Below are 27,248 nucleotides of genomic sequence, written 5' to 3'. Positions count from 1 at the left end.
CAACATGGTGAAACCCTGTCTCTATTAAAAATAGAAAAAACAGCCGGGTGTATTGGTGGGAGCCTGTAATCCCAGTTACATGGGAGGCTGAGGCACAAGAATCACCTGAACCCGGGAGGCAGAGTTTGCAGGGAGCTGAGGTTGCACCACTACATTCCAGCCTGGGTGACAGAGTGAGATTCAGTCTCAAAAAAAAAAAAAAAAAAAAAAAAAAAAGGAGAAAAGCATCTTAACATTAATCTTGGCAATGATTTCTTGGATGTGACACAAAAAGCATAGGCAACACAAACAAAACTAGACAAGTGCAACATCAAATTCAAAATGTTCTGTATAGCAAAGAAAAGAGTTACCAGAATAAAAAGGCAACATACAGAAAGGGAGAAAATGTTTTCAAATCATATATCTGAGAAGGAGCTTAATTTTCAAAATATATATGAAATTCCTATAACTCAGTAGCAAAACCAACCAAACAACCCCAAATAATTCAATGAAAATTTTTAAAAATGAACAGAGGACCCAAACAGACAGTTCTCCAAAGAGGCATACTCATGGCCAATAGGTATCTGAAAGGAAGTTGTCAGTTGTTGATCAGAGCTCAGTTCTAATGTCTGGAAATCATTCCCATAGTATATAGCTCTGAAAAAATGTAGCACATGTACTCCACTTTGTAGTTTTTCAGCCTGCTTCCCGCCTGTAGAATCTAAGGATTCTGATATCTCTTTGTATTTTCTTAGTTTTGATAGCCCTTTCAGTGTAAGCTAATATAATTCCTTTAAAAACATTCTGGGTTTTCAATGAATCAATTTATAATTCACTCCATTAGATCTAAGCCACTCCACAATTTCTTCAAGATAATTCTTTCTGTGCTATGAACTCCCTTGGGGAACACTGTGGGACAATGATCTTAATGTTCTCAGAAAAACTGTTGTTTAAAGAATAGAATCTTCAAGTCATGCCCTCAAGATCTTTAGAAGGAATTCTGTCTGTTGAAAAGGTCTATTAGGCAACACCTTAAATTGATCTGTGGACTTAACAAAGTGTTTTATTTTGATACCCTTAGCTTCTCCCTTACATCATATTTTTCTAAAATTATAAATTTGTCTTCTTTCCAGAAGTCATTTCTGAATTTCAGCATTGTTTGGCCACTGGTGTGGCTGGGCATGAGAAAAACTTTTATTTCAAAACCTGGCAGGTCCTAGCTCTCTTATATTTAACAGTTCTTTATTTAGATTTTCTATCTCCTTTCGCATTTTACTATGTTTAATAAGACGAAGCTACACAGCACTACCAACATTCCACCTAGAAATCTTGACTGGATCATCCAAGGCATGAGGCAGACTGCCTATTTTCCACCTTACAGCTGGATGTAGTGATGTTAAACTGTCTATCACTCTGTAAGAAAGTCTCCTTTCTTTCAACTCCTAATTGCCTTACTCTCACTTCCTTTTAAGTCTTTCCTGATGATCTCTTTGGGGTTCATTAAGCTCCCACTGTTTTTCTAAAGTTTTTTCAATGTTTGCATCATCGCTTAATCCCAAAGTCCCTTAGTTACTTAGTCCCAAAGCCACTGCCTCATGTCTTAGATTCTGTTAGAGCAACACTTCACTTACAGGTATCAGAAGGTTTTCCAGTGACCTATTGCTGAATAACAAGTTGCCCTATTCCGTAGGGGTCTTAAACAACAGTATTCATTTCATTACTATTTCTCACATTTCTGGGAGTTGGCTGGACTCTTATGCAATGCCTTTCATGTAGGTATCAACCCATGCAGCTGGTGCTTGAATCTTCTGAGTATTTGCTCCCTCTCCTGTATGGTGGCATTGCTGGGAGATTCAAACTGCTGGGGTCCTGGATTAGCTGGAGTCCTTGGAAGTCTCTCTCAGTCTCTATGTGGTCTCCCAGTTGGCCTTTCCAGCGTGGCAGCTTCAGGATAGCTGCAGGGTTGCTGGAATTCTTATGTGGTATATGAAGGCTCCTACAAGAGAGACAAACACAGAGAAAGAGAGAGAAAAAGAGAGGGAGAAAGAGGAGGCTAAAACTGTAGTACCTTTTCTAATCCAGCTTTAGAAGCCACCTGTGTCCCTTCTGCCACGTCTCTTTCTTGGACCAGCCATTAAGACCTGTCAAGACTCATGGTGTGGGTAAATCTGCTCTGCTTCTTGATCACAAAATTCTGGAAGACTATGTGGTACCAGAATTATTATTATGGAGACTACAATCTACCACACTGAGTGCTATTCTTTCAAGCATTCAACGTTTCTAGGTGTGAAACTCTGTGATGTTGTCAGGGGTTAGAACAAGAGTGACTCCATCTTGAGTAGGGGGTGGGTAAAATAAGGCTAAAACCTACTGGCTGCATTCCCTGTTAGGCATTATAAGTCACAGGGTGAGATAGGAGACTGGCACAAGACACAGGTCACAAAGGCCTTGCTGATAAAACAGGTTGCAGTAAAGGAACTGGCTAAAACCCAACAAAACCAAAATGGCCATGAGAGTGTCGTCCTCACTGCTACACTCTCACCAGCGCCATGACAGTTTACAAATGCCATGGCAATGTCATGAAGGTACCCTATCTTGTCCAAAAAGAGGAGGCATGAATAATCCACCCTTTGTTTAGCATATCATCAAGAAATAACCATAAAAATAGGCAACCAACAGCTCTCAGGGCTGCTGTGTCTACAGAGTAGCCCATTCTTTTATTCCTTTACTTTCTTAAACTTGCTTTCACTTCACTCTGTGGACTTGCCCTGAATTCTTTCTTGCATGAGATCAAAGAACCCTCTCTTGGGGACTGGATCCAGACCTCTTTCCAGTAACAATGTAAGCAGATGCAGAGTGAGGATAAAGAGGACACAGTGAGCTACATCCTGAAAAATAAGGATGAGCTTGAGACTCTCTCAGGGGGGAGTTAGAAACTCCAGAACAAGGATCACAGCTGTAAAGACCTTGTAGTTTAGAAAGCTTTGCCACTCCCTCTGGTGTGTTAGTTCTGCAGTTCTTCATCATTGCCAATGATCCTTGCATGTGACTTCATGAGCAACCTGGAGGAGCGTTAGCTGCAGACTGATTCCACACTGCAGCTATTTACAAAGATTAAAAACTCGAAGGAGATCATGAGAGGTGTCTGCTCTCAAAGAAAGTGCAAACAGCAAAGTCCTGGGTCCTGAAGCAAGAAACACATGCAGAATGGTGGATGACCTGGGACAGCCACACAGCAGCTACCCCTTGTTGACTCATAGTTCAGGCTCTTCCATCGTGCAGTTTAATCTTCATAGCAAGCCTGTGAGGTAGCTCTCTGCATTGTAGGTGAGGAAATGGAGGCTTCCATGATTTAATTAACTTCATACAGCTTTAAGGCAGGAAACTAGGATACAAAACCACGTAAGTCTGTCTCCAAACCCTACAACCTTTCACAACAGTGTACTGGGACAGGTGACTGACAGGACCACATGCAACCCCACTTATCAGGGACGTGTTTTTTCCTCTCTGGAAATGAGAGAACAAAGATTACAAAGACTAAGAGACATTGGCCTGAGGAGTGGGATGTTCACTTAGCTCTTTCTTTTCTATAAGCACTTATAAGTTGAACTAACTTTTTTCCAAATATTCTCCTGTAAATGGTGGGTAGATCGTTTCTGCTATTGATGGTCTTGTTTGTAACTAACAAAATGCATATATTAGTTAGGAGAGAGGAATGAAAATAGTCTGTCAATTACTTTTGTGCTCACAAACTATGCTAGACATTTCAAGTTCTTCATTCAAAATTCCATAGCATCTGTTTAAGGTAGTAGGTACCTACTTCATTTCACAGGTGAGATACTAATGCTCAGAAAGGTGAAGCACATCGCCGATGTCACATAGGTAGTAACTGGAAGAATCAAGGTTTAATCCAAAGTTGTCTAACTGCAAACTTAATTTTGGGCTTTCAAATGTACAATAAAAGCACTGGCTAGGCTGGTTGGGGAGAAACTGAAGAAGAGGAACTCGTGTAGAACAGGGGAACTGTTGGACCAGCCAAGGGTGCTTAACCTCTTCTGCTGTAATAAAACGTTCAAGGGTACCATGGCCTTAGTCAGCTGGGCCTAAATCCACTCTTATGAAGCTGTGATTCTGTGACATGCTTGATAGACACTTATCTGAGTCTATCAATTAAAGCTTCAGCAACCACTGTCCGGATGTATTTTCATCTATAGTTTTAAGACAAATTATTATTTAGTGTCAATCTTTTTTCCTGTAAATGTATACACCATGCTAAGTGCTTTACATACTTAGCATCAGTTAATCTTCACAACAGCTCTGTGCTGTGGCTTGTTATCCTCATCCAACAGATGTGAAAACCAAGGATCCTTCCAAGCTTGCACAGCCAGTTTTGGTGGAACCACAATTAAGATGCAAGTTGGTTTAACTCTGAAACCTGTATTTCTTCATTAAATTGTGCCACGATTTCATTAGGAGAAGCCCTCTTGCAGGCCCCTTTCGTATTTAACGAATAATCCATACTTCATGATTTCTGCTGCTTTTCTTTTCCTGGAGGATTTTATGAAGAAATCCATTTGTCTTCGCGCCCTGGGAGCTGCTTCCTCCTGCTGTCTGACTCAGGCTTTTCAGACTCTTTGCACCTCAAATCCCTCATTAGGGAATCCAAGCTGGGGAGAGTTCTAGGCACAGTTTAAAAGGTTTTGTTCCCCCCCCACCGCCCGCCCACCCCTTCCTATTTTTGCTTTTATTTTTAACTGCACTTCTTTCTGACAGGAACTCTGTTTGTCCTGACTTGAGTCTGATGTTATGAGTCATTGGGGAGATATAATATGCTGATTGCCGAACCAGGTTATTATTTTTTCTTTTTCTATGACTCATTCTCTTCAAAATCTCTAATTTATGATAAAAGTCAGTAAGATGTAAGCACAGAAAATGTTCCTAATGGGCTGTCTTATTATGTTCGGGCCCACTTTGTCTAGTTTAACTCTTGAGGTGAACAATGTAATTCAGTGTGCCCCTTAGAAAGACCTGGGGCCGGTGGGCCATAGTTCCCCTGACACCACTTCCAGACAGGGCAATGAGCAGTCCTGGGGCTTCACTCCTAGGTAAGAGTTCAACCTGTGAACCCAGTTGAAAGAAGAGAGGGCTTCTGATGAGATACTACTAGCGCTGCCTACATACGTGCATCAAAAGGACATAGAGCCATAAAAGCCTATCTTGCTTTACAATGTTTCTAATGAAGGAACATTATAAGTCATCCTCCTCTTAAAATGCCACCCCAAAATGGGGCAAACACATATGCCAAATACAAACATTGCTCACAAGATTACAGTGTAAACTAAGAAAACCTATCAGATGTAGAAAGAGATGGGGAATTTTTATGAGCCACTTGATTATGTAAACAAAGAGTCGGACTCTTAGACCAGGACAAAATTTTCAAGGTCTCATTCAATGCACAACCACTTTGCATAGCCCCTTGGACAGATGCGGTCAGTGATGGGGAGCTCCCTGTATTCTCAAATATTTAACCATTTGAAATTCATTGGCGAATAACTGAACACTTACCCTGTGCCCCCATGTCTCCTAGGAACCAGAGACACGAATGTGATCATGGTGTCTCTGAGTTGCCCTGGTCTTAGGAAAACAAACTCCTGACTCTTACTCAGCAACCCCCACTGTGTCCCTGGCTTCTTAGCCTTGCCCAAGACTGTTTAACCTGCGCAGGAGCCACAGCATGAGGCTGAGGCAGCTTCTAAGCTGCTATAGATGTGGCCTTTAGTCCCCTGGGTTGCTCTTTTGTGTCAGCCTCTGCCTGGTGACATAGCTTGTCAGTGCCACTGCTTGGGAGCTGCCACAGTGCAGCAGCCGGAATGAGTGGCACGCCTCTTCCAATTTCAGTGGTCCTCTGTTGTTGTGGACTGAGTTCTGTCCCCCTAAAATTCACGTGTGGAAGTAGTCCTAACCCAATGTGACTGTATTTAAAGGTAAGGTCTTTAAGGAGATAATTAAGCTTATTTAATTTTTTATTCATGTAAGTTTACCGGATATAAGTGTAATTTCTTTGCCTATATAGATTACGTAGTGGTCAAGTCAGGACTTTTAGGGTACCCATCGCCTGAATAGCATAATTTCTCATCCTCTACCAATTTAATTAAGTTTAAATGCTGTCAAAAGAGTGGGATGCTAATCTGATGAAAACTGTATCCTTATTAAAAGAGGAAGAGACACCAGGAATGTGCAACTTGCTGTTTATTTTATATTCATTTTAGATTATGAAATTATGTTAGACAAAAAGCAAATTCAAGAGATTTTCTTATTTGGGTTCAAAATGGGTTGTAAAGACATTTGACCCAGGATCTGCTAATGAACATACAGTGCAGTGGTGGTTCAAGAAGTCTTGCAAAGGAAATGAGAGCCTTGAAGATGAGGAGTGTAGTGGCCGGTCATCACAAACTGACAACAGCCAATTGAGAGCAATCATCAAAGCTGATCCTCTTACAACTACATGAGAAGTTGCTGAAGAACTCAACCTCAACCATTCTGCGATTGTTCAGCATTAGAAGCAAATTGGAAAGGTGAAAAAGCTTGACATGTGGGTGCCTCACGAGCTGAGTGAAAATTTTAAAAATCGTCATTTTGAACTGTTGTCTTTTCTTATTCTGTACAACAACAAACCGTTTCTCAATCAGATTGTGACATGTGACAAAAAGTGGATTTTATACGACAACTAGCAATGACCAGCTCAGTGGTTAGACAGAGAAGCTCCAAAGCACTTCCCAAAGCCAAACTTGTACCAAAAAAAGTCATGGTCACTATTTGGTGGTCTGCTGCCGGTGTGACCCACTACAGCTTTCTGAATCCCGGTGAAACCATTGCATCTGAGAAGTATGCTCAGCAAATCAATGAGATGCACCGAAAACCGCAATGCCTGCAGCCAGCATTGGTCGACAGAAAGGGCTCAATTCTTCTCCATGAAAACGCCGGACCACACATCGCACAACCAACGCTTCAAAAGTTGAACGAATTGGGCTATGAGGCTCTACTTCATCCACTATATTCAACTGACCTCTCATCAATCAACTATCACTTCTTCAAGCATCTTGACGACTTTTTGCCAGGAAAATGTTTCCACAACCAGCAGGATGCAGAAAATGCTTTCCAAGAGTTCGCTGAATCCCAAAGCATGGATTTTTACACTACAGGAATAAACAAATTTCTTATTGGTAAAAAGTTGTTGATTGTAATGGTTCCCATTTTGATTAATAAAGATGTGTTTGAGCCTAGTTATAATGATTTAAAAATCATGATCTGAAACAGCAATTATTTTTGCACCAACCTAGTAACTGTGGTTTTTAGAACCAAAGACAAATCAATCTTTCTTGTCTCTTCCTTTTTGTTAGTTCCGCTTTTATTCAGTCACCAAAGGTCTTAGTACTCCTCTTTCTGACTTCAGAAGTCACTATTTCTTCCACCTGTTTTTCCAAAAGACATTTGTTTTCAATTTTTATGAGCAGACTTGACATAGTTTTGCATTTTTCTTCAAAGATATCATGACCCTTAACCTCCCCCTCCAAAAGAAAAAGCTTCCTAGAGTTCATAGTTCAATGATGGAGACACCTGTAGAAAAATGTCCAAAGAATAAGCCAAGGAGGGCTATACAGGGCAAGTGACTTCTTTTGACTGGTGGCATTTGAGCAGATTTCACAGTGGGAGGGGTAGTTAAGCTGGGCCTTGAAGGATAGGTGATTATGGGTGAAGAAGAGAGGAAAAGGGTCCCAGCAAGGGAAGTAACACGTGAAGCTGCAGGAAGACATAGAAAAGGCACATTGGAGCAAGAGTGAGTGAACTCCTGTGGTTGCAGCCCAGGGTTCTAGGTGTGAGGGAAGAGCTGGGGAGGTGGCACCACGTGGGATGTGATTATGTCGGATTTACCAGCACCTTTAGGACCTTCCCTGCAGGTGTGTAAGGAGCAGTTCCTGAGCTCTCTGAGCTTGCCTTTCTTCTGAAAAAGACTTGGATAGATGACCAGTGAATGGCATAGTGGTTTTGGCCATCAACACCTGGCATTGCGAAGGAAGTTCTGGGTAAAACAACTTCTTCCCATTCTTTCTATATATGTTTGTATGTTGATGAAATGGCACCAACATTTTTTGAAAAGTGAACTTCCTTTCTCCTTGAGAGTCTCTCACTGATATTTTTACTGTCTAATCAAGGCACACTGAGGCAGGCTATGCAACTTTTTCAGATCCCTCACCTGGTAAATAATGGAGCACGAAGTGAGACTCACATCTTTATGGCTCCAAAGCTGTGCTCCTTCCACCATTTTCCCTTCCTCAAACGTGGATTGTAGAAAAATAAACACAATTCAATACATTGTGGTCATTTATTTTGCTAACCTTAGGAAAATGTCCAACAGTTGCCTGAATTACCTATGACAAAAACATTTCCACTGGAATCTCCTTCACTCTCCTCTCTGAGTGAGTTAAGTGGATTTCTATAACTACCTTAATGGGTGTATATATTTTGAAAAACAGTATACATAGGTGCTTAAGCCGATACCTGTTACAGTATTTGTTCAATAAATGTTGACTATTACTAATATGAATAAATAATATTTTCTTAATTGTATATATATTCCCAAAGTATATATAGATATATGGAATTTTTTTTAAATGCAATGCTCGTAAAGCATTTCTTTCTTTATTCAGGCAATATTCCCTGAGCACCAATATCTTCTAGGCCTTTAGATTGGAGATTACATTTTTGTGGAACTCATAGATGAAGAGGGGCTAGGAATCACTTAGACCTTATTAGAAAAATGCCATGGCAAGTGTTATAATCTTTGATAATTTCTTCAAATGACAATAATTTTATAATATTTTTTATTAAGAAAAGGGAAAGAGAACTCAGGGTCTTTCCTTTTGCATAGTCGGTTGATTTCTTTAACTTATTAACAATTCAGAAAAACTTCTGTTACTTTCAAACTCCCTATCAGTAAGGCCATGAAAACGTTTACTGTTGTGAAATTTGGAAAAAAACACATCACATTTATTTCAAAGATATAAGATTTCAAGTCACTTCACATTTTCTTGTGCAGCAACCATTCTTAAAATCTTTGATTAGACAAACTTCATTAACCAGCTTTTTAAGAAGCCTTTGTTGCAATGGCACATTATGAGTTTGCTATTTTGACGATGTCAGTATTTCCAGTCAAATCAGTAGGAAATTTAAATAGTCACTTTCATAATTCTATTTTATCTAATTCCCTTCTTAAAAGAAAACAATGTGGGGTGTTTTAATTGTATATGATGTATGATTAAGCATATTCTGAGACAGATAGAACTTTTGTTTCAAATTATCTGCTTGCAGTTTTATGTGTTTGATTATTGAAAGCATTTTCCACAGATTAGCTTCTGAGCCTTCACATTTCAAAACCTGTTTCTCCTCTGCTCCCCAGACATTTCTGCAGCCTTGGGGCAAGCTTATATTGTGTATCAACCTCCAGCCCTGCTCTTTTTTGTCATGGCACTGGGTGAGTCAACACAGTGGGTGGTAGGAATATTCTAGAAGACATTTCTACACCAGGATGGTTAGCAATAGCTTAATTGTTCTGGAAGTGACTAGGAGACATAGGAATTCATTTCAATAAACCCAAACTAACCCTAACTGAGGTTCTTCTCAGTTAGATCCTCAAAATGCCGCCCACCTCTGCACCACAACTCAACACGAGGAGAAGTTGGACAGAGATGAAGTGAAATGGAAAAAGACAACAGTCTTAATTGACTACAATTAAAATATCTTACTTTTGCAAATTTGACAAAACCATATGATCATCAAGACACATGGTCAGGGACTTTCTGAGAGCCTTGGAAGGAGCCCATGCACATGGCAGGTTCTGGAGCTGAAGTTTCCTTAAACTCAGGGAAAACACACCCCTGGCTCCATATCTGGAGCCTTTGCAGGGTGGACGACTAGTTTACATCGCTCTGAAAAGCACCGAGTGGGATAACAAAGAGCACATGCTAATCCCCAGTCCACAACCTGGGGCACAGTTTTTTTGTTTGTTTGTTTGTTTGTTTTTAATGAAAATAGCTCTCTTGTGACCATGAAGTCTGTCAGGGCCTGGATATAGAAGTCACCTCTGTTTCCATGTATTTTTTGGCACCCAAACTGTTGACTTGTGAGCTGTGGTCATTGAAATGATCTGTGTCAATAATAACAACTTTGAGCCTGAATCAGTCCACTAGAATATAGCTAAACCCTCTCCTATAGTTCTTCATCATTGTAATTCGATAAAAAGCAAAGGGAGAAAGAAACTCTGCCTTATGGGCGGCCCAAGCACATTGTAAAATAAGTTGTCAGCAGGGAAGAATGAATTGGACTGTAAGTATTAGAAGGGCTGAATGGCTGGAAAGTTGGAGACATGCCTCACTGACGGGCAGAGGTTCAGTTGAATGCTCTGAGGAATTGTTTTCTTGAAAGTCATGCTCTCCTAAATCTAGTTTCTCTGGAGATTCATCCCTTACATGCCTACAAGCAGGTGGCTTTCCAGAAAATAAATATGACCATTTTGCTCCTCTTCCTGAAGACTATCAATGGTTCTGATGAACCTCAGGATAAAGTCCCAAGGCCTTCAGCTGATACCAGGAGATCTTCATTATCTGACCTTGGCCACCAACTCACGGCCTCACTTTCTGGTCATCACCCCCTCCATGCCTGTGTTAGGCAGTGTTTTCCAGAGAAACAGGATCAAAAGGATGTGTATGTCTGCATCTGTACCTGTATTTATATCATTTACATAACCTATCTATATCTACATTTATGTATCTAGATCATCTATATATCTATATCATCTCAATAACTATATCTTTCTGTATCTATAGAGAGGTTTTAAAAGCTCATCACAATTACTTTCCTAGCTCGGTACATAATACTGATTTCCGTTGCCGCCCATATCACATTGCTCCATAATCTGAGTCTATTGAGGAAAACTCTAAACTTCTATCAGTCTGTGTCCAGTCAGAAACCACTTTAGGTGTTTCATGGAGGGAATTTAATACAGACAAGGTGGTATAAAGCCAGAAAAAAAATATATAGAAGAGAAAATAAAGAAGTGGAGGAAGAGAAAGGAAGAAAGGTCGGATCCACCCACCAGCTTAGGCGAACACCCTGGCGCTGGCAGCTACAGTCTACTCCTGCCCTGGGCTGTTGGAGATGCTACCACACCCAATCCTGGATCCTGACTCTACTAAAGGGGCATTGCTTGGGCCAGAGCTGGAACTGCTAAGCAGGTGCTACTTCCCCTGGGGTTACTGGAGCCTGCCATTCCCTATGTTCACTGTCAGCTGTACCCAGTAACTTCTACACAATCAGAGGCACAAACCTCCAACTTCTTTCCCCAGCCTTGTAATCTTCAGCCAGTGCCTCCTATTGGCTGAATCTAGTGGGAATCCTGCTGATCGAGGCTCTCTGGAAACATAGTTTGCAAACGCCTGGTTTTAGCTCCAGGCAGGAGTGTCTTGTCCTTTGGAGGCCTCCTGAAATCACGGATCCCAAGCATTTTACTGTGGTCTTTGTCTTTCTCTTTAGAGCATCTTCTTCAAAGCAGTGATGAAAGTTTAAATAAGTTAATCTGTTGCCAAGCAACACACTTTTACATTAGCACACTTCTTATTGCTAGTGGTGGCATTTTTTTTTTTTTTTCCATTTCCGCAGTGACAAGGTACTGGCAGGTTTTAAGGAATTATACATACACCTACAATACTGAGAGGGTTTTTTTCCCCCCTTCTCTTCTAAAAATGTGCTGAGTTTTATTACCTTAGATAGAGGATTCTATGAAGCTAGAGAATGAATTAACATGTCTTCTTTCAAAACCTCACGTGCTTTCAAGAGATATTGGTTGCATATTTTATGGGCTTTTCACTTTTTTTTTTGTTTTGAACATAATGTAAACCTGGTGCCTTAGATAAAACCATGAGCTTCTCCATCTTCTCATTTTCTCTTTTTCAGTGCTTTTCGCTTGAGTATGAATCATATTCCACAATGGGCTTTGTTCCTTGAGAAAATAATACTCAAAGCTAACTGATGAATCAGAGATTTTTGGACACTGCCATTCAGCTGTGATTTGGTCTTTCAGTTAGAAAAGTTTTTGTTTATTTTTCTTTTAGAGAAATCTATACACACACACTCACAAGTGTGCATTTCTTCACATCTATATTGTGTCTGTATAAATGGAAGAAATGGACATTTGTTGTTTGTTCTGCTGTAAATAGGTGCTGTTCTCAGCAATTCTCATCCATTGCTATAGCCCCCAGTCAGTATTTCATGTTTTTTCCTTAGGTTTTATTGCTGCCATTTGATAGACGAAAAAAACTGAATAGCAGAAAAGTAAAGTAACTTGCCAAAGTCATCGCAGTCATTGATGGAGACAGAAATCAAACTTAGGTGTGTTGTTGCTAAGACAGAGGCTTTGCCACTGGTTGTCACATCATGTCAGCACACACGGTGCGTGCCTCATGCTCATGATCATGGTGAAGCTGATCAACTCTAAGATTATCTTATACTCAGAATCTATAAAATATTAACTTGTTTTACTTTTGCTTGAAGTTATTTTTTATTACTATAATCCTAACCAAAATACTTTCACATGCACAATTATAGCACAACGATAAGTCTCCAGAAATGGAAGGATGAATCTATGAACACTCACTCAAAACTTCTCATCCTTGTTACAGTACAGGGAGAGCAGTAGTCTCAAACTGGCTCTATGTGCTTAGCGAGCATGTGTTAAAGACATGGTATTGAGCTATGGCAGCATGTTCATCCATAAGATTGGTCTCCCAATTGGGCAGTTTGACCTGATATTCTGAAAAACACACACACACAAAGTTGCATTCTATTGTCTTTAATATCCGCACATTAGCTAAAAATAACCCTATGCTTATTTTCACCATATCTCCTCTCTGTAATTTTTTGCTTTGTTTACACAACTGTACATTTTAAGAGCAATAGTTAAAATAGTAGCAAGCATTTTTTTTTCCATTATTTTGCTTACTGGACTGACCAAGACTCAGGGAAAGGGAAAGTAAGACCATCTTTTGGTTAAGTGCATTAGGATTTTCCAACCAAAAATACTAATCTTGCTATCTATTGCTACCTATCACCACCACCACCTTGTTGAAACTATGTACCATTGCATCTTAAAATAGTTCTATCTATCTATTGCTACCTATCACCAACCACCACCTTATTGAAACCATGTACCATTGCGTCTTAAAATAGTTTTCTCTATGTGATATTTTTTCAATATATTAAAATGTTAGAACCCTTGGTGATATAAAAAATTAGCTATCAACTGGTTAAACTCTCAGAGGGAAGTTGCTGAATAGTTTTACATGGAGACAGTATAAGAAGAAAGGGTTATTGTCAAAGGAAATTAAAGCACAATTCGAGTCCAAGGCAAATTTTCAAAATCTTTCCTTTTTACCTGTTATATATTTTTAAAAAATCTTCAACTTATACCCTTTGCAATAAGAAAAACCTAAAACATATTATGTGCAGACAATAGGCAATGTATAAGTGCAAATTGGAGAGAAAAGAAAGGCTGCTCTGAAGAAGGGAGGGGACACACAGTCGTGTCAACACCTTCCCATCTTCCCTGCTTTTGGGGTTTGGGAAAGTTAAGTCAGAAGGTCTTCTTGCATACAAGATTAACTTTTATTTAACAATTCTAGTCTATATATTATGGAGCATTTGATAGTACCTTGTTAAAATGTAATAGCATCTTCCATATTAATTATTCACTGGATTCTCACAGCAGATGCTCCCCTTTCCAGGTGTCAAATCTCCTAAGGTAGGGATGAAGTCCCACTATTTCCTCCTCTACTGGCCCTACTCTCTCCCCCATAGCGCCCAGCACCAGCAGGCATCTCACAGGAGGCATCTTACAGGTGATTCTAGGCAGAGTGAAGAGCCCCACCTCTTCTTTCCTTTCTTTTTGGGTCTGCCTGCCTGCAGAGAGGATAGACTTTTAGAGATATGCTGTGTTCTTGCTCAAGGAGGCCAGTACTGACAGTGACCAGGTGAGTGTGTCTGTCTAATTCCAGGAATCAGTATGGGAAGCAAACTGTGGCCACAAAACTAAGTCATATCTTTTAACTTGGCCTTTCTCACTATATTTTGAATTTCATCTCTCTGGGTCATATGACTATCTCTCTGTCAGTTCTGAACCTTGACAAAGAGATGGTTAGCTATTGGTTTCTCCAACTCCAAAGTGCCAACTATCAGCTAATCATCATACTGATTGCATATAGTCACTCATTTAATGCTTATAAAAATCCCACAAGTTCCAACTGGGGAAATTGTGCTGCAAGGAATCAAGAAAACAAAAAATAAAACTTGCCAGTGTTAAACAGCTAATCAATGGCAGAGCTGAAAGTCAAATCCAACATGGCTTAATTTCAAAATTTATGTCATTTATACCACCATCTACAACCTTTAGTAATCATTGCCTTTGCCCCACTTTCACCTCTTCAACTATATTTTTTCTTGACCCTTTTAAATACCTATTCCAGATGTGTTGAAATAAAATCACCCCAATTGTTCAGTGATAGATTCTGCTTTTCAATTTCATTTTCTTTTCATTGCACCACTGCATAGGATCTGTAAAAAAGGGACAGGTCACTGAGTTTCCCTCCAACTCTTCATTCTGTGGGCAATCTAAGATTCATTCTGTGGGTAATCTGAGATGGCCTCTTTTCTTCATAACCAAGGACCTATTTATACAACAGTGACACTTTCGCATATGAGAATAAGCGGATTGTGACAAAAAAGAAACCCTTTCAAAAAGCAGAGTGATCTCTTTACTCCAATATTGTGATCAAGTTTGTATGTTTCCTGTCCATTAATTTATTTATTATCTTTCTTATAAAGGCAAATTATGTCTATTTAATAGACAGTGTTTTGTAAACGTACACTTAAAACAATAACAGCAAGTGGCGTTTGCAACTGTTTCTATTCATTTTCTTTAAATTAAAATGAAATCTGAGTATAATTGCCAGATCCTCTCAGAACCCTGAGTAAGTAAGATTCGTGATGTCAACAGACACGTAGGTTGTTTCCATAGCTTGATTATTGTAAATAATGCTTCGATGAACATGAGAAAAAAAAGTTTCTTGGTTTCCTTTTTATGAAGATGTTTAAAAAGAAGACTTAAGTTTCGAAATAGCTGCCCATCTCTTGTTTTAAAAGGCAAGTCGCTGGACTTGATCTGAGTGAAATCAGATACTGTGTTCCCTCCCTTGGATGGATGATACACTCTGAAGTTGCTGATTGCGCGCTATAGCAGAAAAAGCAATCTGCAGAGTACAAGAATCTAGAGTACGAGAAAAAGCTCAGACCTCTCTGCTTGATGAGACTTTTATCAACCATGTGGAACAACTTTAGGTTACTCAATCACTGCAGCACTGAAATATTTTAAAATTCCGAGCCATGTGTTGCCACACACTAAACACAGATTCAGCAAACCTTCCACTGTGGCATGGTAGAGAACCCGAGGCTAAGGATTAACAGACATTCTGAATTTGCAAACCAGAAAGAGCTGCACTTCATCACTGCTTCAGGAAGGCACCTGGGACGGGAAGGCCTTCTGCTTTTCTGTCTTCCTCTCTGTGTAAGCTCCCCAAATGCGTATTTTGGTCACCTGCATAACCATTTAGTACATGTGAGATTCTCCAACGTTGCATTTAATGGGAATCACATCAGTTGTTGGGGGAGCCTGAGGAGAGAGAGACGACCAGAGCAAGACAGAGCTCGGGGGGGATTGCAGTCCTTGGGGACTGTCCACACTCAGGCAGAGAATGATCCTTGTCTACTTCTGCTCCAAGGAAGTTTTCACTCACGCTAGAGAGAGCTGCTTTTCCTTCTGCTGATATTTTTATTTAAGGCAACAAGCCAGTCCGAACATAGAGGCTTTTAAAAAATTTATCCTTTTGCACAGACAGTTCCTCTTCCTGCAACACTGTTCCCACCCACATCCACAAGTGAATTTCTTCCCATTCTGATATTCAGCTCAAATGTCATCTCAGGCAAACACAGTAGTTCCACATCACATCTCTTCTGTGCTCTCTGATGCCCCATGTGTATCTGTGTTAGTTGGAGTTGTAACTGTTAATGTCTACTACACTGCCAGCTCAGGGATGGCTCTGTCTGATTAATTTCTACATTCCTAGGAGTCAGCACTGTGCCTGGAAAAGAGAATTCTCCAAGAAATTATTAATTGACAAATTAGTGGATGAATGAATAATTGTCATTGAGAAGTTATTATCTGCTCTGTGTGTGCGTGTGCCTGTGTGTGTGAGAGAGAGAATTACCAATCTACCTTTCTGCATAAAAACCCCACACCTGTCTATATGTAATCACCTGATGGACATTTATATCTGTGTGTGCCACAGGTCCCCAAACCCAACATAACTAAAATTGCTGCATTCTTTAAATTCTCCCAGTACCTCTCCTAAGTTAATCCTCCTTCTCTATTTTCTAGTTCAGCCATTTGTCTATTCCACACTCTACATTTAGGGTCATCATAAATTTCTTCCTCTCTTTTCAAAAGTGCAATGTGTCATTAAACCTTCATAAATGGCTTTTCTTTTCATGCCCTCTTACATTCTGAGATAACTTGCTTACAGTTTCCAGGATGATTTCAAAACAAAATTTCTGGCCAATCTCCCCTGTTTAAGCAACAAACAGACAACGATCTTTGATGGATGTCTGTGGCCTGTAATCTGAAGAGACTAAAGTTCTGTGATGGTAACTCAGGAGCCAGCGGGAGGGAAGTCCAGAGGCCAAGTGTGCAAAGGGATGTTTCCTGACCTCAGAGTACGCAGTTTTCTGAAATCCACAGGTTGTGTACATGGGTCTGGCTATCCCAGAAATCAGCAGAACATCTCTCCTACATGGGAAGAAGGAGCAATGGCAGCTCAGGACTACAGATGTGAGGGCAAACAGCGCCTAGGATCACTGGGCCACCCACATCACATTCCAACAAGGCACACACTTTTGCCAACAGACTGCTTCTCTTTCCTCCAGAACTTGTAGTCTGAATTTCATCCAATATGTTCATAACTTCCTTCTCATCTCAAATTTAGACGGAGCTTGTAAATACTAATCATGCCCTTTGCATATTTGATAAAATTTAAAGGTACAAAAGAGACTCTGCAAAGAAATAAAAGTATTTCCCTTAGCAAGTCTCGTGTGCAGGAATTTTTTTATTTATAATTAAATGATTGAACCATGACTGTCCCAACCCATTTCATCATTCTTCAAGAGGTAAAAACACCTGTAACTGCCACTCTGGCTTTTAGAGTGTTTTGCAGTTTACAAGGAGGTTTAAGATGGATCAGCTCCATATATCGTGTATTTCTTTAAGGAAAGAAGGCCTCAGATGATTATTTTTGTTTAATAGAGGTTCGAAAAGAAAATGGAGGCTTCTAGAAAGTCATTGTTTTGGCCAATGTTACACTACTAGCAGGCAGAGAGACAAGACAAGAAGCTGGATGTTTGGGTTTCCACAATTCTTGGCTGAATCTCACTTTCTAACACTAGGTACACTAGGCATTCACACTGTCTTGTTTTTGTTTTTGTTTTTGTTCTCGTTGCTTTTAGTTTCCATTTTTTTAGAAACATACCTATTGTCTTTGATCTCAATTCTTCAAGATAGAATTGGCTTATACAAAAGTGTTAGGGTGTGTAAAAACCTGGCTCAAAATCATATTCTTGTACAGTATTCGCTACATGACATTGGATAATTTATTCATCATTGAACTTCACTTTTCTCATCTTTAAAAGAGAACTATGACAATCTGCATCCTAAGGTAAGGCTTGCAGGGTGCACAGTGAGAACACTTGGAATCTCCACATGCATCACCAATGCCAACTGTTGTCTCTGTAATGGCAACTCCTGCCCAGCAGGACTTAAACTGATCCTTGTTCAGCTTTCCTAATTTGTGGCCTCTTGCTTTGCATTTGGGCCATAAACAATGGGATACAGGTCCTCAACAGGGGTTCCATGTGATATTTGCTTCTGGGTCTGCCTTATGTGGATAGTAAGCAATTAGACTTAAGCCTAAGGAGCAATTTTGCTTATGCAATATAATTAGAAGCCATCTCTGTTTTTCATTTGTTTTTTGTTTTTGAGACAAAGTCTCACTCTGTCGCCTAGGTTGGAGTGTAGTGGCACAATCTCGGCTCACTGCAACCTCTGCTTCCCTGCTTCAAGCAATTCTCCTGCCTCAGCCTCCTGATGTGGCTGGGATTATAGGTGCCCACCACAACACTCAGCTAATTTTTATACTTTTAATAGAGACAGGGTTTCACTACGTTGGCCAGGCTGGTCTCGAACTCCTGACCTCAAGTGACCTGCCCTCCTCGGTCTCCCAAAGTGCTGGGATTACAAGTGTGAGCCACCATGCCCAACCTAGAAGCCAACTCTGAATGGTGTTATAATTAGAGGTATAGTTTAGTTTAATTCAACATATATTTATTGAGCACCAGGTATTTAATACGTAAAGATAAATGAGGTGAAGTGTCCTTAAGCATGCATGGTATATGAAATCTGGAAGATAAACATGTAGATAATTGCAGATAATTGTGATATATACTCTATGTGCACACAAAGGCTGTGAGGACGCAAGAACGAAGTGTAAGCAGCTGTGCTTGGTCAGAGGAAGGGTTCCAGGAAAGCCACACGGAAGAGATAGCATTGGACTGTGACCAGGACTAAAAAGATGATGTTGCCTTGGCAGACAACTGGAAAAACATCATAAGCAGAGAGAACAATGTCTAAAATATCAACCAAGGTATTTTGCAACCAGTTACGACTCTGATTCTGATTTTCGTGCTTCCTACCTCTTTCGCCTTGGGTAAGTTACTAAACCTATCATTTAGTCTTTCTTATTTGTAAATTGATTCGAATAACGTCTTTCAAAAGGGTATTGACATTGACCTTACATTGTGGGATTTCACTAATCTAATGCTTGGTGTATAGAAGGTACCCCATAAATTTCAGGCTGGAACTAGCAGAGGCATGGCTTATTCATGGAATGCAAAGGACAGGAGGAGCGCAGCATAATTCAGTGTTTTAATGAAGGTGTCCAAGGGTAAGACCCTTGGGAAATGAACAGTGTGCAGCATGGCTAGATGTTGATGTCTGTGAGAGAGACAATTATGACCAGGTTTTGTGGTGGTGTGTCTGTTCCTTGTTTAGATCATCAAACTGAATCATTGTGGTGCCTTTCTCCGCTCTCTCCAGACAACTATTCCCTGTTCACGCTCTTGAGGGTTTTATCGGGTTTTTCGGAGCTGAGATCTCTTGCTTAATGTGTGTGGTGGCCATAATTTTCTCAGCATAGCAACCTGTCCACCGTGACAGCGTCCCGTTGCTGGCCTTTCAGCAGCGCAGTGGATAAGCTCTGCAGTTGACAACCATCCACCCTGGCTTAATGTTTCACATGACTGAGGTTGTACTGGGGAAGCCAAATTCCAAGAGGAGTGAATTATGTACAACTGTTCCAAGAGCATCTGTTCAAGCTCCCGTTCTAGGGCCCCCCATACTTAACTCCACACTTGTGTACCCAGTACACAATCGTACTTTTGACCCTGGAAAAAATCATCCAGCAGACAACAGGCGAAATAAATATCTCTCACCAGGTACCTAATGGAAAATAAGCGGGTGGCTCATGTTCACTGTGCAGCTATCTTTATTTTTAAGGTCTCCTGAGCAAGAGGGCCAAAGTCCAAACTTCCCGAATTCATAGTATTAAGTTACTGTTAATAGGACTGGATTCAAACTACTGCACTGTAGACTGACCCTCCAGCTCGTGGTTTTGTTTTTTAACTCCAGGCTCGAGTTTAGAGCAATAAGGTTGGCCACCTGAAACAACAACATTTGCCTAATCTAGTGTGATCTATTTCCCCAGCGAAGATTACTTTCTGTGTTATTTTATTTTTAAAGGGAGTTAACATTTAACGTACACGTTAGGTCGTTCCTGTTGCCCTGAATGGTTCTGTTTGTTTCAGCACGTCTCTCTACCATGCTGTTGAGCCCCGCTTTTCTTAAGGTTCAGGAAACTCTAAATGTTAATAAGGGCCAAAGACCCATGCATTTGGCAACTCCTTCCCCACCACACACTCCATTAAACACAATATCCGAAGGCATTTTGTAAGTTGGGAAACTTGACCAGGAAAAGTATAGCACCATTGCAATTGGGAATAGTGACCTTTTTTTAAAAATGTCATTTATGGAGAAGCAATTGATAGAATTGGCTGGTCAATAGTTTATTTTAAGCAACTCCAAGGATTTATAGAGATGAGTAGTTCTCAAAGTCATCAGTGGTATCAGCATTTCCTGGGAAAATTGTTCGAAATGCAAATGACCAAAGCCTACCCCAAATCTGCAGAATCATAAACTCATCAGAGAGTCTGAGATGGGGCCTACCAGCTGGCGACTCTGATACACCTTACAGTTTGAGAACTAGTAGTATAGACACAACCTCCTACCTCGTAGAGCCGTAATAATCAGCATTAGGGAAACACAAGTGTACTTCAGGGAGCTTAGGACCGAGGCCCAGACAGTCCTGAATTCTATTCCCAGTTCTGCCATTGACTGGATATTAATCTTACATGTGTTTTGCAATATATCTAGGCCTCCTATTCCTCGTTTATAAAATGATTATAGTAATGCATTCCATTCTACTTGACTCCTTGAGTTTTGATGGCATTAATAATAAATAATACATTTTAATAATATTTTTAAAAATATTTTATTTTAAATAATAAAATGAATATTGCTCAAAGTGCTTTGAAACATTGAGAGGGCTTCCCGTGGTGACCAACCTGTGGCAGCACTTTATTGCAGAGATCTCCTTAATCAGTCTCTCCAGGTATATGGGGATTTCTGAAATTCCAGATGAATAATCTTATCACAGTGCAAAATTATTCTGTCCTATAAATGGCAACAACAAAAAGCATTCATTTCAAGTGGTTAGTAGACAGATAAAATGAAGGAGGCGTCAGTGGAACTTGAAGGATGAGTTTGGCAAGCAAAAATAATAGCACGTCCTTCTTGGAGCCAAGAGGGAGCAACCTGTGTTCACTAACGACAGAGCTGAGGATACATAGAGCAGAAGGAGTGCATGAATATGTATAAATGCTTGTGTGTGTGTGTGTGTGTGTGTGTGTGTGTGTGTGTGTGTGTGAGTGACCGATAGAGACAGAGAGAGAGAGCAAGAGATAGAGAGAAGGAGAAGTAAAAAGAGGACAGTGGCAAGGTGGAAGCACGCAGCTCCCATCTGTACCTAATGGTACTTTCTCCTTTACAGAGTACTGCACTCCCCTCAATCCTCACCCAAGCTGTTGGGTTGACACAGGAGGAAACTGAAGCCCAGAGGACATAATTTATCTCCCTCCTTGATACTGGCATGTGAAGAAGCTGAGGCAGAAGCTGAAGGAATGGCCACAGGCGCCAAGGATGGCCAAGGAGGCCCTTGATGCTTCTGGTCCTGCTGCGACCACTGAACACACATGGACCTCTCTGCAACTTGAGCAAGGGAGGGTCAGGCTGGGTGACAAAGGCATGAGCAGAGCTGCCCAGGGTGTCTCTGTGCATGTTCATCCCAGTCTTAGCAGAGCACAATTTCAATCCACGGTAATGCTCCAAACTTGGTCCCCCGAACACGTCCAGACACTCTTGTTAAGTCAAACACTAAGAGATATTGGACAGTATTTATTTTTGTTTCTCTGTCTCTATTTATTCTTGTTGAAATAATAATATACCAGTTAGACTATTTAAATAAAAATTCTATCTCCATGATCTTCAATACATAATATTTTTCACAATTTTTTTTATTTGTTGTCCACAGTTGTTTTACACGGTTGTAATGACAGCATACATATCCTCTTGACCCTTCCTTTTTTATTGCTACTAAATAATAAACAATTAGACTTGTTGTTATGGTGTTTCCACGATGTTCTCTTTAATAGCTATGTAGTATTTTATTCAGAAAACACACCATAAATTTTTGAACCATTTCTGTTTTTTTTAGTTGAACTCCCATTTTGTGCTAAGACTTTCATTGCAGATATATACAATAACTCATTCCATTTTTACTATGCTTTTTGGTACTTTGGTTAATATTTATTTCCTGTTACGTTTTGATAGAATTTGGAAGGTAAGCATCCTATTTTTAATAGGATGCTCATTGTTATCATAAGGAGTTCCACAAACATTCCGAATACTGTGATGTTCTATTTATATCCATCTATTCAAACACATGGACACTCAGCTCCCTTTTATGGAGTTTTGTGCATTTTGCCTCTTCTCTCTCTCCTTCTCCCTTCCTGTTCTTCACTAGTTTAATCTGGGGAGTCTGACATCCTTGCTTAAACACCGCCACCTCCCCGCTCCAACACACCACCACCAGTTTGCTTCTTGTGTCCTGTTTCTAGTCAAAAATGAGTTAGATTGCCAGTTTTCTTTCTCTGTTTTTCACTTTTCCTTTTCTCTTTTTGCTATAATAATTGCCCATCCCGTTCCTTTCTTTTTAAATTTAGCACTTGATTTCATCACTCATATTAAGTATTCTTTTCAAGAATTTTCCCCTCTACTCTGTTCTTGCTGTTAACAGATTTAGGGAAATGTAGGAGTCCCTGGCAGGAAAGAGCACATCAGGGCAGCATGAAAGAGAATTACAGGCCCTATGTTTGAGGTCGCATTCTTTGCTTTGGCCACTATTAAATGAGCTTATTTACAACCCTCAACTTCATCCCTCTCTTTTAAAGACATGCATGTATACATTAAATGTAATACTCTCACCCCCATCTTCATTTAATTTTACTACCAATAATATTCCATTTTCAAGGTCCAGGGGTCTATTATTTACTTGTTGAATTTTATTTTGTAAGCTGTCTCAATTTACTTTTTGAAAGGAATGGAAAAACAAAAGAAAGGTTGTCTACATGATCAAACACACATAGATTTGACAGTGAAAAAAATCACAGAAAGACATTCCATGGTGTGGCAACTCAGATACAATTGATCTTAAAAACCCAGTTCAGCAGAATGCCTTAGTAATTATTATTCAGAATACCAAGGCCCAGGCCCATGGTACAATGATCAGAAGCTCCAGTTTTGATACTTACTCTCTGTTAAGAGAACTCTCGGGAGAGGAACTGAAATAAAACAGTCTCTGGAATCACTGATGAAAGTCTCTCCTAAATGTCTGCTGCACACTGAATGAGGATGAGCTGTGGTCCTTGTCATGCCTTCTCACTGGAAGAGGAAAGAGGGTAGAATGGGAATTTCTTCTTTTCCTTAAGTAGCAAAAACTGGCCTGCTGTTTACCAAACCCATCCTCTTTTTCTCCTGAGCATACAACTAGGAGACATTTCCAGTGTTCCCTAAAGTCAGGTGAGGTTACATGACCGAGTCCCGGCCAATGAGATGTGTGTAGAAGTGGTAAGTGCTATTTCCATGGTGGTCCATGATAGTTGATTACGTGTCATTTCCTATGCTCTTGCCTTTAGTTTCAGATTCACCCAGATGCCTTGGATAATTTGTTTTGGAAAACATATATTGAAGTTACCAGAGCCACAGTATGACAGAAGACTGGGTCCCAGAATCAGAACTGCAAAGAAAGTCATGCACTAATGAAGAAAACAATTCTTAAGGCTTATGTGAGCTGAAAACAAACTTGTCATGTTGCTGCCTTCATCCATTTTTAGAAGATGTTTGTCCCCAGTAGTGCTACTCTAATAAAATACATCATCAACACAGTAACTTAAACTGGTCTCATTATAAATCCTAGCTCTCCTATCATCGCAGTTTAAATCCAGCCTACTGATGTGGAAAGGCATATAAATGCCTTCCAGATTCTGAAAGGCATAATTTTCTTCACTTATTTCAGGTTTTACTAAGGATTCCATACCCTTTGCTTCTGTTGAATTATTTCGTAGACACTATTTTGTAAAGTAGATAGAAGAGGTGCCTAGGATTTAGGGTTTTTAATGTCTTTCCATCTTCCCAGGATGCCTATATAGTAATCATTTAAAATACGAGACAATCCAATAACATGACATGAAGCTTTCCACGAACTCAAAGAACCAATGAGAATAGACTTCTCTAAAATATTGGTGAACAAATGAATACTTGCCAGAGTCAGAACAATGCATTTTAATTGAATTATTGCACTCACCAGGCATTCCTGAGCCAAAGCACTTTTCCTTTTTTAAGTAACAATTTTGTCTTTTAAAAAGTGTATTTCTAGCTTGACATAAGCATGACTTTTTCTTTCATGTGTCATGTATAAATGGAGCAATTTATTTTCTTTGGACTCACAGAGTTAATCCTCATCTTTGCTTGTGCTGATGGGGTGCAGGCCTGTGTGGGAGGAATTCTGTGAATGTGGAGCTTTCCCGTGGGTGCAGAGAGAGTTTGATGGGAGCTGATGAGGTGTGTGTGTTCTTCAGACTTATCAACCACCACATGATGCTGGAAGATGAGCCAGTGAATCTGTGGGTGTTGAGCTTGTTGGATATTCTGGATGCAGGTTTTTTTTTTTTTTTAATTTACAATTTAATAAAACCCAGCTGACAAGCTTTTTTTGTAAATCGTGTTTATGAGATATGAGTCAGTGATGACATATCCGTAAGCGATTCCAGTGAAAGGAAAACCTTTCAGGCAAGCGGCCCTTGGTTTTGTGGGAAGCTTAGCCAAGCATGTTGCTCTAGCCTCTGGGGTGAATTCTTTCCTAGCTTCAGTGAGATGAGAAAATCTTCAGAGCACATTCCAAGATGGGGCTTTTTTTTTTTTTTTTTCTGTGAGAGGGTGAAGATAGAGACCAGTTTGGTTTGGTGGTTGTCATTCCGACTTTCCACACTGTCATAACTAGGACATGGCTGTGAAAGAACATCTTGAAGATGAAGCAAACCCTGTTTTAGTAGCCGGAAAGATTTTGTTTAGTTTTAGTTTAGTTTTTTGTTGTTGTCGAAGCTTTCAAAAGTCTTCTCTGAAAGTGGTTCTGTGTAGTAGGGGCGGAGAGACAACTTTGTTGTTTTCTAAGAAACAAACAAACAAAAAACCTGCTTCTTTGAATCTCCCAAATGCAAAAGCAAAGATACTTTCCTTGTACCTTCCTCCAATTCCTGCCGTACGGGTTTGCTCTCATCAGACTTCTCTCCTTACTGTGCCATCCAACGAAATGTCATGGTCCTTGAATGGTTTTATTAAATATCAGTTGGCAAATACGTATGCAGTCGTGAGGCACAGGAAATAGCAAACCATCCTAATATCCTCTAAATAAGATGAACATTTCACTTGAGGGAAGGTATTGCAGATGCTCCAACTTGAGGAAGAGAATACACCCTCTATAAATTGAAACCTTTCATTGTAGTTTTTAAAAATCTCGTATTTTCATTAGGAACTGGAAATAAGATCAATTTTCTCTTGGGACCTATATTGAAAAACAGAGAGAGACAAATATAACCCAGGCATACCGGAATTGATGGGCACTCAAGTAGGGATTTTTTTTTTTTTAATAAAAACTTACCTGCCCATGGTATGGTTAAGCTTGACTCAACTGCAACATGATTTTTGTCATTGTTAGATGCCGTAAGGTATTGTATTAACAGCCTAACCTACATGAGAGATCGTATGCCTCAGGAGTTCAAACATATCATCAACATTATGGCTAGAACCAAGGTTTTTAACAGGTCAGGCTACTTTCAGGAAAACTCTTTCAAGTGTCATATGTATACAATGTTTGGAATTCTTATTTAACGCATTCTATTATTTAGAGGGCTTGCTTCTATTTTTCAGGGGCTGAATAGTGCTTTGACTTAGTTGTTTACAAAGTGCAACTTAAAATGCAAAGGAGGGAGAGAAAGAGAGAGAGAAAGAGAGACTTCTGTCAGAGGTGTCCTCTGCAGTAAAACCTTTGTATTTTACTTCCTAGAAGAGCCCAGGTCTTGATCTGAAGGATCTTGACCTGCCCCAGGCATGACTGTGTGACAAAGCCGAATATGAAAACAGTTGGGCATAACCACTGGAGAAGAACTGCTACTTTCTGCATGACTTTGCTCCATCAAGCACAGCAGCTATATCCTACACAGTTCTGAGCATAAAAGTTTAAAAGTAAAATTGACAATGTGGAATTTATCCAGAGGAGAGCAACTAGTATGCTAAGTATTATAAAACCAGAAAACTACTTGAAATGAGGAGATAACACTGAAAGAAAAGGAGACATTTAACTGAAGAAAGAAAACTGAATGGGGACCCTAATTCTGTTTTCACGTATAAGGGAACTGTCAAGAGAAAGTAAAATTTGATGCTTTCTAGGTAGCTCCATTGGGTGGAAAATTAAGAGAGGGAGATTTCAGTGGAATGATTATTTAACTGATAATTAAAATGAAATGACCTCTCTCATAAGTGACTTCTTATCACTGGAAGTAATCAACGGAGATCCTTGATAATCCTGACAAGGAAGCTATAGATGACATTTATAATGGATGAATGTGATCAGATTATTTCTATGGCTCTCTTTCTGCTTCAAACTTCTGCAATTTCATAAACCATCTGTTGCGGCTTTTTCGTTGTTCTCATTTGTTTGTTTTTAAGACAACCCTATTAAATTGATGTAGAAGAGCCAAGATTAAGAGACTGACAAAGTTTATGCTGAAAAAGGCCTGTCAATAGATTTGCTGACATGTAGATGTTACGTGATATAAGCACACTAAGACTTTCCTGTTCTCATTAATTCCTCATACTGATTGTGTCCAAGTTTCTCTGAGTAGGTAGCCAAACCATCATGAACTTTGGAGGTTTTCTCCTTCTCATGGATGTCTTATTAAAAGAAGATTCACTAACATCTAGCAGAAAAGTACTTTTTCCGTATTTTACCATCTAGAGTGCCATACGACTCAGACATTATATCACCCACTTACGCCTTACAAAAGATGTGTCAGGTTGTTACCACTCCCTTTTTGCAAATGAAAAACTGAGTCTCAGTGAAGTTGGGGGGTTTCTGCCAATAGGCTTTTATGGAAGATATTTTGGAATGCAGAGAAAAGTGAACTTTCTTGTGTTTCCAGGATGTTACTTCAGCATGTCCACTGGATACCTACTAGGTCTCCAGTAAGAGCCTACGTATCTGGATAGATAGATCTAGGATACTGAGATGCTACGTATCTCAGTAGGTCTGGTGGAGAATTCCTTAATCTAC

The 27,248-nt window shown here is 39.8% G+C and overlaps 1 long non-coding RNA gene and 1 pseudogene across 1 annotated transcript; both read left to right on the top strand.

Annotated features, from left to right (window-relative positions):
* Positions 1 to 2,482: 2,482 nt before the first annotated feature.
* Positions 2,483 to 7,242, top strand: LOC139357731 (histone-lysine N-methyltransferase SETMAR-like; annotated as a pseudogene).
* An 11,416-nt stretch (positions 7,243 to 18,658) lies between these two features.
* LOC105486469 (uncharacterized) lies at positions 18,659 to 23,785 on the top strand. Its single transcript, XR_011612216.1, has 3 exons — positions 18,659 to 18,896; positions 21,354 to 21,679; positions 23,557 to 23,785. It is a non-coding gene; the product is annotated as an uncharacterized lncRNA (long non-coding RNA).
* The last annotated feature ends 3,463 nt before the right edge of the window (positions 23,786 to 27,248 follow it).

The sequence above is a fragment of the Macaca nemestrina genome, chromosome 13 (genome assembly GCF_043159975.1).
Source record: "Macaca nemestrina isolate mMacNem1 chromosome 13, mMacNem.hap1, whole genome shotgun sequence".
In the NCBI taxonomy this organism is placed as follows: Eukaryota; Metazoa; Chordata; class Mammalia; order Primates; family Cercopithecidae; genus Macaca; species Macaca nemestrina.
The sequence above is the reverse complement of the archived record's forward strand: the minus strand, read 5'-3'. Positions and strand labels throughout refer to the sequence as shown.